The sequence below is a fragment of the Bubalus bubalis genome, chromosome 15, assembly GCF_019923935.1.
Source record: "Bubalus bubalis isolate 160015118507 breed Murrah chromosome 15, NDDB_SH_1, whole genome shotgun sequence".
In the NCBI taxonomy this organism is placed as follows: domain Eukaryota; kingdom Metazoa; phylum Chordata; class Mammalia; order Artiodactyla; family Bovidae; genus Bubalus; species Bubalus bubalis.
The window spans coordinates 52,973,526-52,988,835 of NC_059171.1; the positions used below are offsets into that span (position 1 = coordinate 52,973,526).

Sequence of the window (15,310 nt, forward strand, 5' to 3'; positions counted from 1 at the left end):
CATTAGGTTCAGTCAATGAGATACCAACTTCTGATTTTTTTGATGATGTCATTCAACCATCTCATCCTCTGTTGCCCCCTTCTCCTCCTGCCCTCAGTCTTTGCCAGCATCAGGGTCTTTTCCAATGAGTTGGCTCTTTAAATCAGGCGGCCAAAGTATTGGAGCTTCAGTTTCAGCATCAGTCCTTCCAATGAATATTCACAGTTGGTTTTCTTTAGGATTGACTGGTTTGATCTCCTTGCAATCCAACGGACTCTCAAGAATCTTCTCCAGTACCACAGTTTGAAAGCATCAATTTTTCGGCACTCAGCCTTCTTTATGGCCAGCTCTCACATCCATACATGACTACTGGAAAAACCATACCTTTGACTAAACAAACTTTTGTTGGCAAAGTGATGCCTCTGCTTCTTAATACACTGTCTAGGTTTGTTATAGCTTTTCTTCTAAGGAGCAGGTGTCTTTTAATTTCATAGCGCTCTCACCATCCACAGTGATTTTGGAGCCCAAGAAAATAAACATGTATTTCAAACAGTAGTAACATCTTGTGACATTTAGAATAGACAGACAGATAGGTAGATAGATATTGAAATCTAACACATGACAAAAATAAGACAAAAGGCAGATGGGGGTAAATAAATGGTTGGAAGGCTCTTGTATTGTTTTGGAGGGACTGGTAGAAGTATTCATTGAAAGTAGTCTGTAGTAAGTTAAGAATTCATGTTGTAATCTTTAAAATAATTGCTAAAAAAAACCAACATGGTTGTCCAATGAATAATCCAGCCAGTTTTGTGTTTGAGAGCATGCGCAGCCCTGTTAGCACTCATGACAGGCAGATCTAGGGTCAATTCTCAATACTCCTCTTTGGGGAAAGGATGCTTAGCACACATACACCTGGCTCAGTTTGGGAGGAAGCCCAGCGCCTCCATAGCTCCCTTCAACTAAGTCTTCCCACCCCTGTCAGTGAATTAGAGGTAGAGGAGGGGTATGGTGACAGAATTGATTGGCAAGCCATGCACAGAGGGCCTAGGACTTTGATCTAGGTTGAAGAGCAAGCTCACCCACTTCTCAGCCTTCTCCAGTGTGGTGTTCTTAGCTGAGCTCTGATTTAGGCGGGTGTGTACCGTGGGTGTGTCAATAATACCAGCACACTCCTGGATTTCCCTACTGTGTGAAGGTCACACAGTGAAAATTAAAAGGTCATGTAGTCACCTTCCATTGGGATCATAATTTGAAGTTTCTAATGCATTGTTTACATTTGCTAGCTTATCTGATCCTCATCGTAACCCTGCCGGGTAGTCAGAGAGAGGATTGTGGAAACAATCCTAATCCTGTGTTTCAGATTTGGTTAGTAAATTTCAGAATACCTAAGAAACCTGTCTCAGGTCACAGAGATATAGGACTCCTATTAGCATTTTTGAACGTTCTCAACTTGAAGGTTCCTACGTGGGGAATGTACTATACCACAGGCTGGATGGCTTATAAACTGCAGTCATTTATTTCTCACCATTCTGGAGGTTGGAAGTTTAAAATCAGAGTTCTGGTCCGAGCTGTCTTCAAACCAGAAGACTGCAGACCTAATCACTTCCCAAGAACCCCACCCCCAAATACCAGGACACTGTGAATTAGGTTTCAAGCTATGAATTTGATGAATCCAAGCAGGTTGAGGGAAGACACAAACATTCAGTCCAATAACAAGAAAGGAGGCAGTTCTTCAAAAACGTTTTTTATACAGCTTGCCAAACAGGATTCCAGAAAGGTGATACCCATTTATAATCCCAGCTAATTTTGTTTTTGAAGATTTTTTTTAATGTGGACCATTTTTAACGTCTTTATTGAATTTGTTACAATATTGCTTCTGTTTTGTGTTTTGGTTTTTTGGCCATGAGGCAAGTGGGATCTTAACTCCCCGACCAGGGATCGAACTTGTGCCCCCTTGCACTGGAAGGTGAAGTCATAACCACTGGACTACCAGCAAAGTCCCTGTTTGATTTTTTAAATTCTTGCCCTGGATTTTTTTTTTTTCATGGCAAAGCTCTACATTGATTTTTCACCATAAAATAATCAGATGAGAAAAGTGACATAATACTAAAAGAGCAAATATGAAAACATACTTTTCTGTCTCCTCCTTTTGGGTTTCTCTTGAATCATGACAGGGAATCATGTTTTCTAGGCTTTATGTCTACAGCCTGCCTTCCAACTTTCAAGGGTCAGTTTTTGGTGATCCATTCGGGTCCCTGTGAATCCAGAGAACAATAAACCCCAAAGCAGTGTTTTTCCTCCTTGTGGTTTCTCCCTCCCACAGGTCAAAACTGCAGTTCTTCCAAGTTACCACTAAGTGTCAGGCAGGGAATAGTCAATCGCGTGTTTCGATGATTTTTTTTTTCAGGCTCGCAGCCTCAATATTCAGTGAGAAAGAAGTACACAGTGAACTTTCTGATCCACTCCTCTTTTGATCCTGAGAAGAAAATTATAATCTGGTGCTTTTGTCTTGAAATTAAAAAAAAAAAATCTTCTTTTGGTTTACAAAAATGTCTTTCTTAAATTTCTTTCCCCCTTGTTCAGTTGCTTAGTGTTTTAACTCTTTCTTAATGATGAATCTGCATTGTAGTTACAAGAACCACACCATGAAAGATCCCTGGAGGAATGCAGATCAAACACAAATTAATAAATTGACAAAAAATACAATACGCATTCGATTCTAACTATAGATTTGAAAGGACTAAGCTAAAAACTTTCCCTATCATCACTCAGGGTTTCCTTCTAGATCATATCAAAAAGATAGCCCTGTCAGGCAGTCCCTAAAAAACATGATTCAAATTAAAAAAATAAAAAAAACATATGGCTCAACACAGCATTGTAGTCAACAGTTTCATAAATAACTTCTCCTGGGAGATTTGAGAACCCCGAAGTTATTTTCCGCTGCTTAGAGATATTTTCTACTCAGATCAACTCCAAATTCCAGATTGGAGACATTGATAATTATTGTGGAAAATTCATACTTTAAGAAACATCCAGAGACATTAAAACACTTTGACCAAACAGCCAGACAGCTTGTGGAGCTAAAGGCATTCTACTATTTCTGTTAGACTTGGCAACACATGCAAGTCTGTTTCAAGGTTTGCTTTTGTTATGGGTCTAATTGTACCCACCATAAAAATATATGTTGACATTATAACCCCAGCACCTCAGAGTGTGACCTTCTTATTGGAAATGGGGTCACTGCAGATGTCATTATTTAAGATGAGGTTATACAGAAGTAAGGGCTAGTGGTAAAGAACCTGTCTGCTAATGCTGGAGACATAAGACACATGGGTTCGATCCCTGGGTTGGGAAGATCCCCTGGAGAAGGAAATGACAACCCACTCCAGTATTCTTGCCTGGAGGAGCCCATGGACAAAGGAGCCTGGTGGGCTACAGTTCATAGGGTTGCAAAGAGTTGGACATGACTATTTGTCATGTGTGTGAAAGTGAAGTGGAAGTGAAGGTGTTGGTCACTCAGTCATATTTGACTTTGTGTGACCCTAGGGACTGTAGCCCACCAGGCTCCTCTGTCCATGGAATTCTCCAGGCAAAAATACTGGAGTGGGTAGCCATTCCCTTCTGCAGGGGATCTTCCTGACCCAGGGATTGAACCTAGGTCTCCTGCACTGCAGGCAGATTCTTTACTGTCTAGCCACCAAGGAAGCCCAGATTCACCATGTACAACATACAAATAAACATATATTCAACATTTAACACATAGTACTATAGGATATTCTTCCCAGTTTGTCAATGAATGTGTTTTGTGCTGATACAATTTTGTGGTCTCCTGGATTGCCATGGAATGACAATGGGAATCAGTAGTCCTGCAGCCTGCCCCCAGATCCTGGGATGCCCATTTTGTGTCTCCTTAGGTTTGTTGTCTGAATGCCACCCCATCTCTGGAGACACCAGGACACTTCAAATGTCAGGCCTGTTCTAAGCCTGGTGTGAGAAGACCCAGACCAATGGCGGTGCTGGGACCATGTCACACCATATGCAGCATCTGGGGTACAGATTGTTTATTTATTTAATATTTACTTTTACTTATTTATTTGGCTGCACCAGTTGCTGGAGAAGGCGATGGCAGCCCACTGCAGTACTCTTGCCTGGAAAATCCCACGGCGGAGGAGCCTGGTGGGCTGCAGTCCATGAGGTTGCTAAGAGTCAGACACGACTGAGCGACTTCACTTTCACTTTTCACTTTTCACTTTCATGCATTGGAGAAGGAAATGGCAACCCACTCCAGTGTTCTTGCCTGGAGAATCCCAGGGACAGGGAAGCCTGGTGGGCAGCCGTCTATGGTCACACAGAGTCGGACACGACTGAAGCGACTTAACAGCAACAGTAACAGCAACAGCAGGTCTTAGTTGCAGCATGCGGGATCTAGTTCCCTGACCAGGGATCGAACCTGGGCCTGGTGCATTGGGAGCATGGAGTCTTAGCCACTGGACTACCAGGGAAGTCCCTGAGGTAGAGATTTAGACTTAGCAGATGCCCTGTCATTATCTTTGAATGTAATTTAAAAGGAAGTTAGGAAAACAGATTGCTGAGGTAGAATGTGTTTATTAATTTATTCACTATATATTTATTGAATGCTGTGATGTTTTTGGTTGGAAAAAGAAAGCATGCAATGCTATTTTAGAACAAAATAAAAATAGAGCGGGAGGGAATGGATTGAATGAGCCACACTTTCTAACTCACCATTTTGCCAAGAAGAGCCATACTTGATGATTTGCTGCTTAAAACTAGTTGAGAGGTGTAGCATAAGGCTTGAGATAACACCGTTACTTTAGCTAGATCAACATGATTGATATCATTGCAGCATTTCACTGTGTCATTGTAGTCTCTGGTTTTCAAAGTGTTGATGTTCAAGAAGAATTGCAATCAGACTCCGTTCCCTAAACCCCAGGTTGGCTATTTCTTAAAAAACAACAACAACAAAAAAAGAGTGTACCCTTAACTTTATGCTGCGAAGATGAAATAAAACTCTCCATTTTTTTTTTTCCTAATAGGAAGATTGTATCTGTGAAAAAGCTGGAGTTCTTTCAAACAAAGGACCCACACACATCCAAATTATTACGTGATCACTAAAGCGACCCTTTTGGGGGGTGCTCACAATGTGCTGAGCATAAAAGGAAATCAGGTTACTTCCTTCCCGCCGCCCCATGACGGGGATGCTACTGGAAAAAGCGTAAGAGGTTAGTAACTCTGCCGGGTCTGCTGCAGTGGGAATATGAGCAGGCAGGGCATTCTGCCTGCAGAGTCTGTGAGCATTTATGGTGCACCTACAGTATGCTGGAAGTATCATCCAGAACTAAGCAATGGACCCGTGGGGACTTGGGCTTGCATTCTAGCAAGTCTAACCTGTGCAGTACAGATTTGCTGTTTCCTTCTTGAGGGAGTTTCTTTTTTTTTTTTTTTTTTCTCTCGTTAAGTAAGCTGTCTCCCATTCCCAATGTGCTATCAGCAATTTTCCTGATTTTGGTGGTTTATACAGTTAAGATATCAGATGCTCTGGGAGTGTATTGTTTGTGGACCCTGACTGAAAAGTTGATGGCACAAAACTTTGGATCGAATTCGATCAGACTACATACAGTTCATTCACAAACCAAGAAGCTCCATCTGACTAATGTTTTGCACATATCATTTCACTTCCAAATGTCAAGTACTATTTTTTTTAAACTGTAAAGTAGTTAACAACACACTAAAAACCCATCAAATGTGTTGCAGTTGAGGTATGTACATGCACATAAGTTGTGGCTGCGTCTTGCTCACTTTTCACATGTGTGGCAAACATGGTTTTACTACCAAGTTGGAACTCCTGAAGGCTGACCTTGCTTTTGAAAGACTCCCCCTCTCCTCCTGCCTTCAATCTTCATTTTTATTGGAATACCAAAAATTTGATCATGACGATCCTCCAGACTGACTGGGATCTGTAGTTTGTTTACTAGACACTTCCAGTGGCCTTTAGTTTTCCTCACTCAGGCTCACTCCTTCCCCTGGGTCGCTGTCTTTCTCTCTAGGGTACCTTTCTAGCTGGAGATGTCCTCATTAGTCATGTGATGGTCATGAATGGTCAGTAAGAAGAGACCAGGTTATTGCATCTAATGCTGCAGAAATACTCCAGAAACTTAGAGGAGTCTTCTGAAAAATCTCCACAGTGCAACTCTGTTCTGTTCCCATTAACTACCACCTGTGGTCATTTACCTGTGTTTAGACACCATGGCACCTGATGCTTGAAAATGCCCCCGAAGTTACAGCAATAAGAGAGAAGGCAGTCATTTTTTTCATTGACAATCATAAAAAGAGCCAAGGTTAATGAAATCATTTTGTTCTTAGCATTACTAAATTTAGCACTAAAACAGACAATTTCCTAACAATTTAGCACATTTATTCTTCCAGGTCAAAGAGCACATCTGAACTGTCTTTAATGCAGAGTTCTTACCGCAAGGCCGAGCACGCTGGCACTCCACGGCTCCACTGACTGACTGACCACCTACAACTGTTTGACTGAGGTTGCCAAGCAGGCTTGGCACACACGTCCTCAATTAACAGATTGGATAGTTGCTAATTATCTGGATGAAGGATTTGGCTCCCTCAGCTTGCCTTTTCCTGCAAACAGGAAGGAAAAGATTCCACCAGAGTGTTCTGAATTATTGGAATTTGTCCCCTGTGGCCCACCATGATGTCACACTGACATTTTCTTGCAAGTAGTTTTTGAGGTGAATGTGGAGTTTAGAAAGTTAATTTGGTGAATTAAATACATGACATAGTGTTGAAAATACTATAAATCTGAATGCTTTTGTTGTGATAAAGACTTTAGAAATGCCGGGTAGGGGAAAACGTTTTCGGGATATTTATTAATTCTTTCCCTGGTGAACTACTAACAATCTGTTGGTGGACTGCCCAGTTTCATGCATTGTCTGTGACAAGTTGTTTGTCTAGACTGGCTTCCTCTGTCCCCGAACCTCAAGCCTTTCTGTGTCACTGGCCACCCTCACACCTTGCGTGTCAGCAACACAAACTCATTTGACATGAGCACAACAAAATTGCCCTGCACAAGGGAAATTTTTAGTCAAAATACAGAATATATTGTATATATATAGACATTATACTAAAGTTATTTAGAAATCCCCTTTGCTTTTTAAAAAATTACTTATTTTTAATTGAAGGATAACTGCTGCTGCTGCTAAGTCGCTTCAGTCATGTCCAACTCTGTGAGACCCCATAGATGGCAGCCCACTAGGCTCCTCTGTCCCTGGGATTCTCCAGGCAAGAACACTGGAGTGGGTTGCCATTTCCTTCTCCGGAAGGATAACTGTTTTACAATATTGTGTTGGTTTCTGCCATACATCAACATGAATCTGCCATGCTGCTGCTTCTGCTAAGTCGCTACAGTCGTGTCCGACTCTGTGCGACCCCATAGATGTCAGCCCACCAGACTCCGCCATCCCTGGGATTCTCCAGGCAAGAACACTGGAGTGGGTTGCCATTTCCTTCTCCAATGCATGAAAGTGAAAAGTGAAAGTGAAGTCGCTCAGTATCAGCCATAGGTATACATATATCCCCTCCTTCTTGAGCCTCCCTCCCACCTCCCACCCCATCCTACCCCTCTAGGTTGTCACAGAGCACCCAATTAAGCTCTCTGAGTCATACAGCAAATTCCCACTGGCTATCTGTTTTCCATATGGTGGTGTAGATATTTCCATGCTGCTCTCTCCATTCATCCCACCCTCTCCTTCCTCCCCCACTGTGTCCGCAAGTCTGTTCTCCATGCCTGTGTTTCCGTTGCTGCCCTGCAAATAGGTTCCTCAGTACCATCTTTTCCCTTTGCTTTAATCCTTATCATACTTTCTTTAAAAAACAGAATTCACTTCATTAGTAAGTAGCAGACAGAGGACATTTCACTTTGATAACCAAGAATCTTGCTGAATTACAGAGACTTCAATTTCAACATTGATTTTCATCACAGAATACTATAACTGTGTTGGAAGAGAAATGATTAGATCAAATATAAACCCATTTCCACTTGTGGAAATTTTTTCATGTCTAAAACATGCAAAAGGAAAATAAGGCCAACTGTAAAAACAAGACAAGAAGGACAACAAAACCCTCTAGAATATGAGTCTTAAAGCCAGACTACCCAGGATTGAAAATGTATTTCCCACTTTCTAGCTGTGTGACCAAGGGCAAAGACTTAAGCCTTCCATGCCTCAACATTCTCATCTATAAAATGGGGCTAATGAATAATTGTCCCTACCTATCTCATAGGGTTGTTAAGAGGATTAAGTGAGTTGATTAATGTAAAAGACTTGTACAGTGTCTGATGCATCAGGTATACTAACACCAATAAATGTTAGCTGTGATTAATTGGGGAATTTTTAATTATCTGTTCATTTATTTAAGTTTTAAACATAGTAGGTAGAGCAAATTTTAAAAACTTAGAAAAATGATGTTTTAGAAGGTTGTTAGTGATTTCAGCTTCTAGAGGGGAAAATATTATGACTTCATTTTGATAAACTCTCTGTGATAAGCTTCCAAGTCAAGCACATAAGGCTTCCTGGAGAAGCTGTGGCTTGGGTTATCACTTGCTCTGGTTAGAGACGTAAATGGTGAGCATCATTCCCCGTGGCTTTCAAGGCAGGAGAAAGATGGGTGTCCTGAAAAATGTAAGATGTTGATTGAAATCTTGGTGCCCCACACAAGCTAAAAATTCTGAATCTGGAAAATGGGTGGAGACTATGCCTGTTGCCATCTCTTGGGCTCTGAGGGATGCCTTCAGCTGTGGGGCGGGAGAGGAAGACGAGTGGTTGTGGGGAGAGGACTTGTCTAAGGGTGGAGCAAACAAGGAGGTGGGGGACGGACATTCTGGTCCCGAAACAGGTGCTAGCATCTCTGTAGACCTGGCACCCAGAGCCTTCATGCCTGGAACAGCAGTCGTGACTGAATAGATGTTGGCTCCAAAGTTTCCCGAGTCTTAGAGTTTAAGGGATAACTTGCCAGGATAGCAGTGGGGAAACAGGACCATGTGGTGGACCAACTAGACAGGTAACAACGGACATTCAGGGAGGGTAGATGCTTTGCTCAGTCCACTCAGGTAGCCTGTGATAAAGGTAGGGCCAAAGCCCTGGTTTCCTAACTTCTCATCACATGTTCTTTTAACTTCCTTCCAAGTACTTTCAGAAATTTAGAAATCTGGTTAGAGCTGTCATGGTGCCTGCAACTCCTGAGAAAAGTGGAGTAGGCTGCACATGTCGAAACCTCGCCAGTGTGTCTTATTCTTCTATGGGGAGGTGAGCGTCTTTGGATAGAAGCTACCTGGTAGAGTGCAGCTTCAGATAAATCAAGAAATACACTTGACAGTGTGTGGACTGTGAAATGTGCTTTGGTCCACTCTCTAGTTATACCACTTCTATTTCCGTGGAGTGACAAAAGCTGAGGACACCAAGCACTGTTTCCTACATACTTAACGAGCAACCGCTATACAGACGGGTGATTTGGAGCCTGTCTCCCATAATTAGGAGAGGCAAAGGTGTTCCCGGTGTTTCTTCCTGAGCCATGGAAATGAATATCTTGAGCTTTCCCCTCCAGCAAAGACTGTCTGTTAATACCCAAACTACTTTCAGATTTATTGTGACAAGTGATACAGTACCATGTTCAAGGAAGAATTTTGGGATGTGTGCCTTGGAAACTTTTTTTTTGTTGCCCATCTGTTTTGCTTGTCGCAATTCCTGTTTGTTTAAGATGTACGTGTGCCAGAAATGTGGAAAGAATGTGTGTAGCGACAAGTGTTATCGAGCCATTTTCACACTGGACTTATGGGAACCATGTGCTGCCCATCTGTGAAGCTCTCATTTTATGCAAATTTAGAAAATATATTCTTATGTCATGTTGCTTTAATGCCCAGGGGTAGATTAGAACCTACATAAGGAGGAGAGAGACATGGGGGGGAAATGACCTCACGTCCAGTGACAGAGTGGCCTTGCTGTACCTAAAGCAAAGTCTGGGATGTGTGTTACTTGTCAAAAAGTGCAAAGTCGAAGGGAACTCTTCTCCCCCAAAGTGTTGCATGTGGTAAAACAGTTATGTCTTTAAGTAGATTGATTTCTTTAATCTGTGAATGAGATTATAAGAGCCACTATCTCAAGAGGCTTTGAATGGTAGAGAGAGATAAAGTATATGTTTATCCACAAGTTGTTTCCATCTTCTGGAACATTCTATGATAAAGGTCTTAGATAGTCTCTGAGTTCTAAAGCAGAGCATTTTTAAGGAGGACATTGTTGTTACTTAGTCACTAACTCGTGCCCGACTCTTTGGGGCCCCACAGGCTATAGCCCGCCAGGCTCCTCTGTCCATGGGATTTCCCAGGCAAGAATACTGAAGTGGGTTGCCATTCCCTTCTCCAGGGGATTTTCCCAATCCAGGGACTGAACTCCTGTCTCCCACACTGGCACGTGGTTTCTTTACCACTGAGCCACCTGGGAAGCCAAGGAGGATATTAGTGTGGGAATATTTCTGAGGAATTGTTTTCTCTGGCCCTTTAAGACTGTGATTGGAGTTGCATTTATCTCCATGCACGGACTTAGTCAACAAGCATAGTCTTGTTAAAGTGACTATAAATCAAGGAGGGAAGAAAGGGCTCTTGGGCTAAAGAAAGGGCTCTTGGAATAAGCCCTGTGCCTTCATGTCAATTTGAGAAGCAACCCGCACCCAGACCACTATGGGTTATCCTGAGACCAGATCAAGCAAAAGGTCCATGGACTTGCCTTCTTGTGTGGCTGAAACCAACTTCTCGTGTTTCATATCAGCAGGAATCTAACTACTTACAATGTATCTAAATCCATTCTCAGACTTCAAGACAATAAAAAGCTCAATATAAATGAAATTTTTATATCACTAAGATGGTCACAACTCTAAGAAACAGATGGTGAAGGGGTCTCAGAGAAGCAGCTGACATGAGAAGGGAGGGTGATGGCATTTTGCTGTGCAGTACTGGGACTCTGAATGCAGAGAAGGGTGGGCTGCACACGTGTGTGACCCAGGCCCCCAGCTTAGAAGGGTCCTTAACTTGGATTAATATTTGCTGTCATCATCTTGAAGTTCTTAATGACTTTTAAATGGGATGCCTCCCATGTTTGGGGTTCACTGGTGGTTCAGTGGTAAAGAATCTCCTGGCAATACAGGAGACACAGGAGATGTGGGTTCGATCCCGGGGTGGTGAATATCCCCTGCAGGAGGGCATGGCAACCCACTCCAGTATTCTTGCCTGGAGAACCCCATGGATAGAGGAGCCTGCAAGGCTACAGTCCATAGGGTCACAGAGAGTCGGACACGATGGGAGCGACTGAACACGCTCCCATGTTCATTTTGTTGTGGGTCGCACAGATTATGTAGCTAGTCTGCTGATTAGGTTATGTTATATGTTAGTTGCTTCAGTCGTGTCTGACTCTTTGTGACCCCCATGCCTCCAGGCATCTCTGTTCATGGAATTCTCCAGGCAAGAATACTGGAGTGATTTGCTATTCCCTTTCTCAAGGGATCTTCCCAACCCAGGGATTGGACCTGGGTCTCCTGTGTTGCAGGCAGATTCTTTACCATCTGAGCCACCAGGGAAGCCCATTCCTGCTGAAGATACATTTAAGTAAACATTTGCAAACCCAAGGAGGGTATGGAAGGAAAGATGAGACTGAGAGGTCCAGTCTGAATAGGAGGGCCCAGTGTAGCCAAGGGTCTGCTGTCCCCTCCCTCCATCAGCAATATTATAGATTCTCCAGGATCCTGGAACTGCAGCCTTATCCTTCTTGCATGGGCTTCTTGGTCCCTGTCCTCATAAGCATGGATGCCTCTTCATCACTTCCTGACTGGCTGGTCACTGTCTTGGAATACTGAACACAATTATCCATGTAAACTGTGGTCCCACTGACATGGCAGTGGGATTGGGGAAAATTCCAGAGTTCTGTTTAGGTTGTTAAGTTTGAGATGTCTGTTCATAAGCTTTGTTGTTCAGTAACTCAGTCATGTTCAACTCTTTGGGACCCCATGGACTACAGCATGCCAGGCTTCCCTGTTCTTCACTATGTCCCAGAGCTTGCTCAAACTCACGTCCACTGAGTCGGTGATGCCATCCAACCATCTCATCCTCTGTTGTCCCCTTCTCCTCCTGCCTTTAATCTTTCCCAGCATCAGGGTCTTTTCCAAAGAATTGGCTCTTCACATCAGGTGGCCAAAGTATTGCAGCTTCAGCTTCAGCGTCAGTCCTTCCAGTGAATCAATCAGGGTTGATTTCCTTTAGGATTACTGGTTTGATCTCCTTGCTGTCCAGGGGTCTCACAAGAGTCTTTTCCAACACCACAGATCAAAAGCATCAATTCTTCAGTGCTCAGCCTTCTTTATGGTCCAACTCTCACATCCATACATGACTACTGGAAAACCCATAGCTTTGCCTATATGGATCTTTGTTGGCAAAGTAATGTTCATAAGCTAGTGGAGGTATAAAGTAGGTGGTTGATGTCAGTATCCAGAACTCAGGTTAAGTTCAAGGGTCCCATAATTGAACTTCTTCGTATCTACTTCCTTTGCTTTGCAATGACCCAAATATGGGTTCCCTGGTGGCTCAGTGGTAAAGAACCTGCTTGCCAATGTAGGAGACTCTGATTCGACCCCTGGGATGGGAAGATCCCCTGGAAATGACAACCCATTTCAGTATCTTTGCTTGGAAAACCCCATTAACAGAGGAGCCTGATGGGCTATAGTCAGTCCATGGGGCCACAAAGAGTTGGACACAACTTAGCAACTGAGCACTCATGCATGACTCAAATATATAGCTTCAAGATTACCCCTCATAAGGACTCAATTAAATCCTTTGCCAGGGTCCTTTTCCACCTGTCCAGGGAGGGAAAAGCAAAAGGTCACTTTATTCCCTCACTTATACTTATTTCCCTTTTAAATAATGATAACTAGTTCACTCCATTGCAGCAGTGAGCCAAGGGGTGGCTGGAGACAGAAGTGAATCTGAGGATGTGAGGAGCAGCTGGAGATAGCCACAATTGGCTGAGTGTTTTTAATTGCCAGGCTCCAATTGTCACCAGCCCGCTGAGCTTGGCTTGCAGTGGACTTGATGCCTGAGAGAGGGGCAGCTCACTCAGGACCTGGCACAGACAAAGAGCCCAACCAACAACTTTTAAGTCAAAAAGAAAATAGTGGCAGTGAAAGTCTCCCAGTCATGTTTGACTCTTCGTGACCCCGTGGATTATAGTCTGCCAGGCTCCAAAGCATGCCCTCAAAAACCCCTTCTACCTACTGAATAGAGAGGAGGAAGTTCTCTGGGGGCCTCCAGACCCTCGGGAGCCCCGGTTATCTTCAGAGTCTCTGTCAGCCTAAGTGGAAGTTGGTTGCTCCTACTGTTCTCGTCATTGGTTTACTCATCATTGGTTTACCTCATATGCATTGCAGGTTGGAATCAGAGTGAGAGACAGATATTCACAGTGAGAGACAGAGACAGAGACAGAATGCAAGAACAAAAAGAGGAAGAAACACATTTTTCCATTTCCATACTTCTCAGTAAGGCTTAGCCCTCAGACATGCATTTGTAGTTCTGTGCAATGCTCCCCCACCTCCCCCACAAGGAGTGATTTAACTGTGCCTCTGTTAAACACAAGAGGCTTCCCAGGTGGTGCTAGTGGTAAAGAACCTGCCTGTCAATACAGGAGACGAAAGTAATGTGGGTTTGATCTCTGGCTCAGGAAGATCCCCTGGAGGAGGAAACGGCAACCCATTCCAGCATTCTTACCTGGAGAATCCCATGGACAGATGAGACTCGTGGGCTACAGTCCATGGGGTTGCAAAGAATTGAACACAACTGAGTGCGCACACAAGCAATTAAACACAAAGCAGAAAATGGATGGAAAAGAATGGGACTTTTTTTTTTTAAAGACAATAAATAGCATGTGTCGATAAAACCAAGTTTAGGCTCTTTACAGAATTCAGTTTCTAAAGCCAATTCCCACTTTGTTCTGCACAACTATTTATGACCTCAGAATGCACCGAATTCTGTCCGTTTAAAGCAAGGTCCTAGGAATAATCCTCGATTCTTTGATTTCCCAAAATGTAATCCATCAGCAAGTCCTATTGGCTTCACTTCTAAAATCTCTCAGGTGTGTTCACTGCTCTTCATCTTCATGTTCCTACCCTGATCCGAGTTGCCAGTATCACTTGCCTGGATTTTTGAAAAATCCTCCTAACTGATCCACTTACATCCACTTTGCCAACCCTCTCATCCATTTTCCCACACGACAGTCACAGGATTGTAACCATCTGTGCCTCAGTCTTCTCACGTGTAAGATGGCAGTAATATTCTTCCTTATCTTGCAAGATTCTTGTGAGGATTGCACAAGATAATCAAAGCGCTTCATACAGGGACTTCCCTGCAGTCCAGGGGTTAACACTTTGCCTTCCAATGCAGGGGGTGTGGGTTCAATCCCTGGAAAGGGAACTGAGATGCCACATGCCTCACCACAGGAAACCAAAACATAAAACAGAAACAGTATTGTAACAAATTCCTTAAAGACTTTAAAATAGCCCACATAAAAAAAAGGAAAGAAAAAAACTTTAAAAAAGCACTCAGTACAGTGTCTGACATCAATTCATTGTTGCTGTTTCCATAATTAAACCATTAGACAGCTTTTCCCTTTCCATTATTTTTTCTCCTCTAATCCCCTGATTACATATGCCAGAGACATTTTTACCAGAATATAAGTCAGATCCTGGCCAAAAAAAAGCTTCCCATTGCCTGTAGAATAAACTCAAATTTGTTAGCCTGACATGCATGGGCCCTTAGGGTTATCCCCTGCCTCCCTCTCTTACCTCACCTTTCACCACAATTTCTTCTTCTTTTACCCATTTCAGGCCCACATATAACTGCGCCTCTCCACATTTTGGCTGCACCAAACTTCAACGCCAGTTCCAAAAAAGCGTGGTGTCCTCTCTCAGCCCTGCTGCTGCTGCTGCTGCTTCTAAGTTGCTTCAGTCGTGTTTGACTCTCTGCAACCCCATAGACGGCAGCCCACCAGGCTCCCCCGTCCCTGGGATTCTCCAGGCAAGAACACTGGAGTAGGTTGCAATTTCCTTCTCCAATGCGTGAAAGTGAAAAGTGAAAGTGAAGTCGCTCAGTGGTGTCCTACTCTTAGTGACCCCATGGACTGCAGCCCACCAGGCTCCTCCGCCCATGGGATTTTCCAGGCAAGAGTACTGGAGTGGGGTGCCATTGCCTTCTCTCTCCAGGTCTTTGCAA

The 15,310-nt window shown here is 43.4% G+C and overlaps 1 long non-coding RNA gene across 1 annotated transcript in view; it reads left to right on the forward strand.

Moving 5' to 3' along the window:
• The window catches only part of LOC123329487, a 96,471-nt gene that overhangs the window by 65,248 nt on the left and 15,913 nt on the right, over nt 1-15,310 (forward strand). The gene's annotated exons all lie outside the window — the stretch shown is intronic.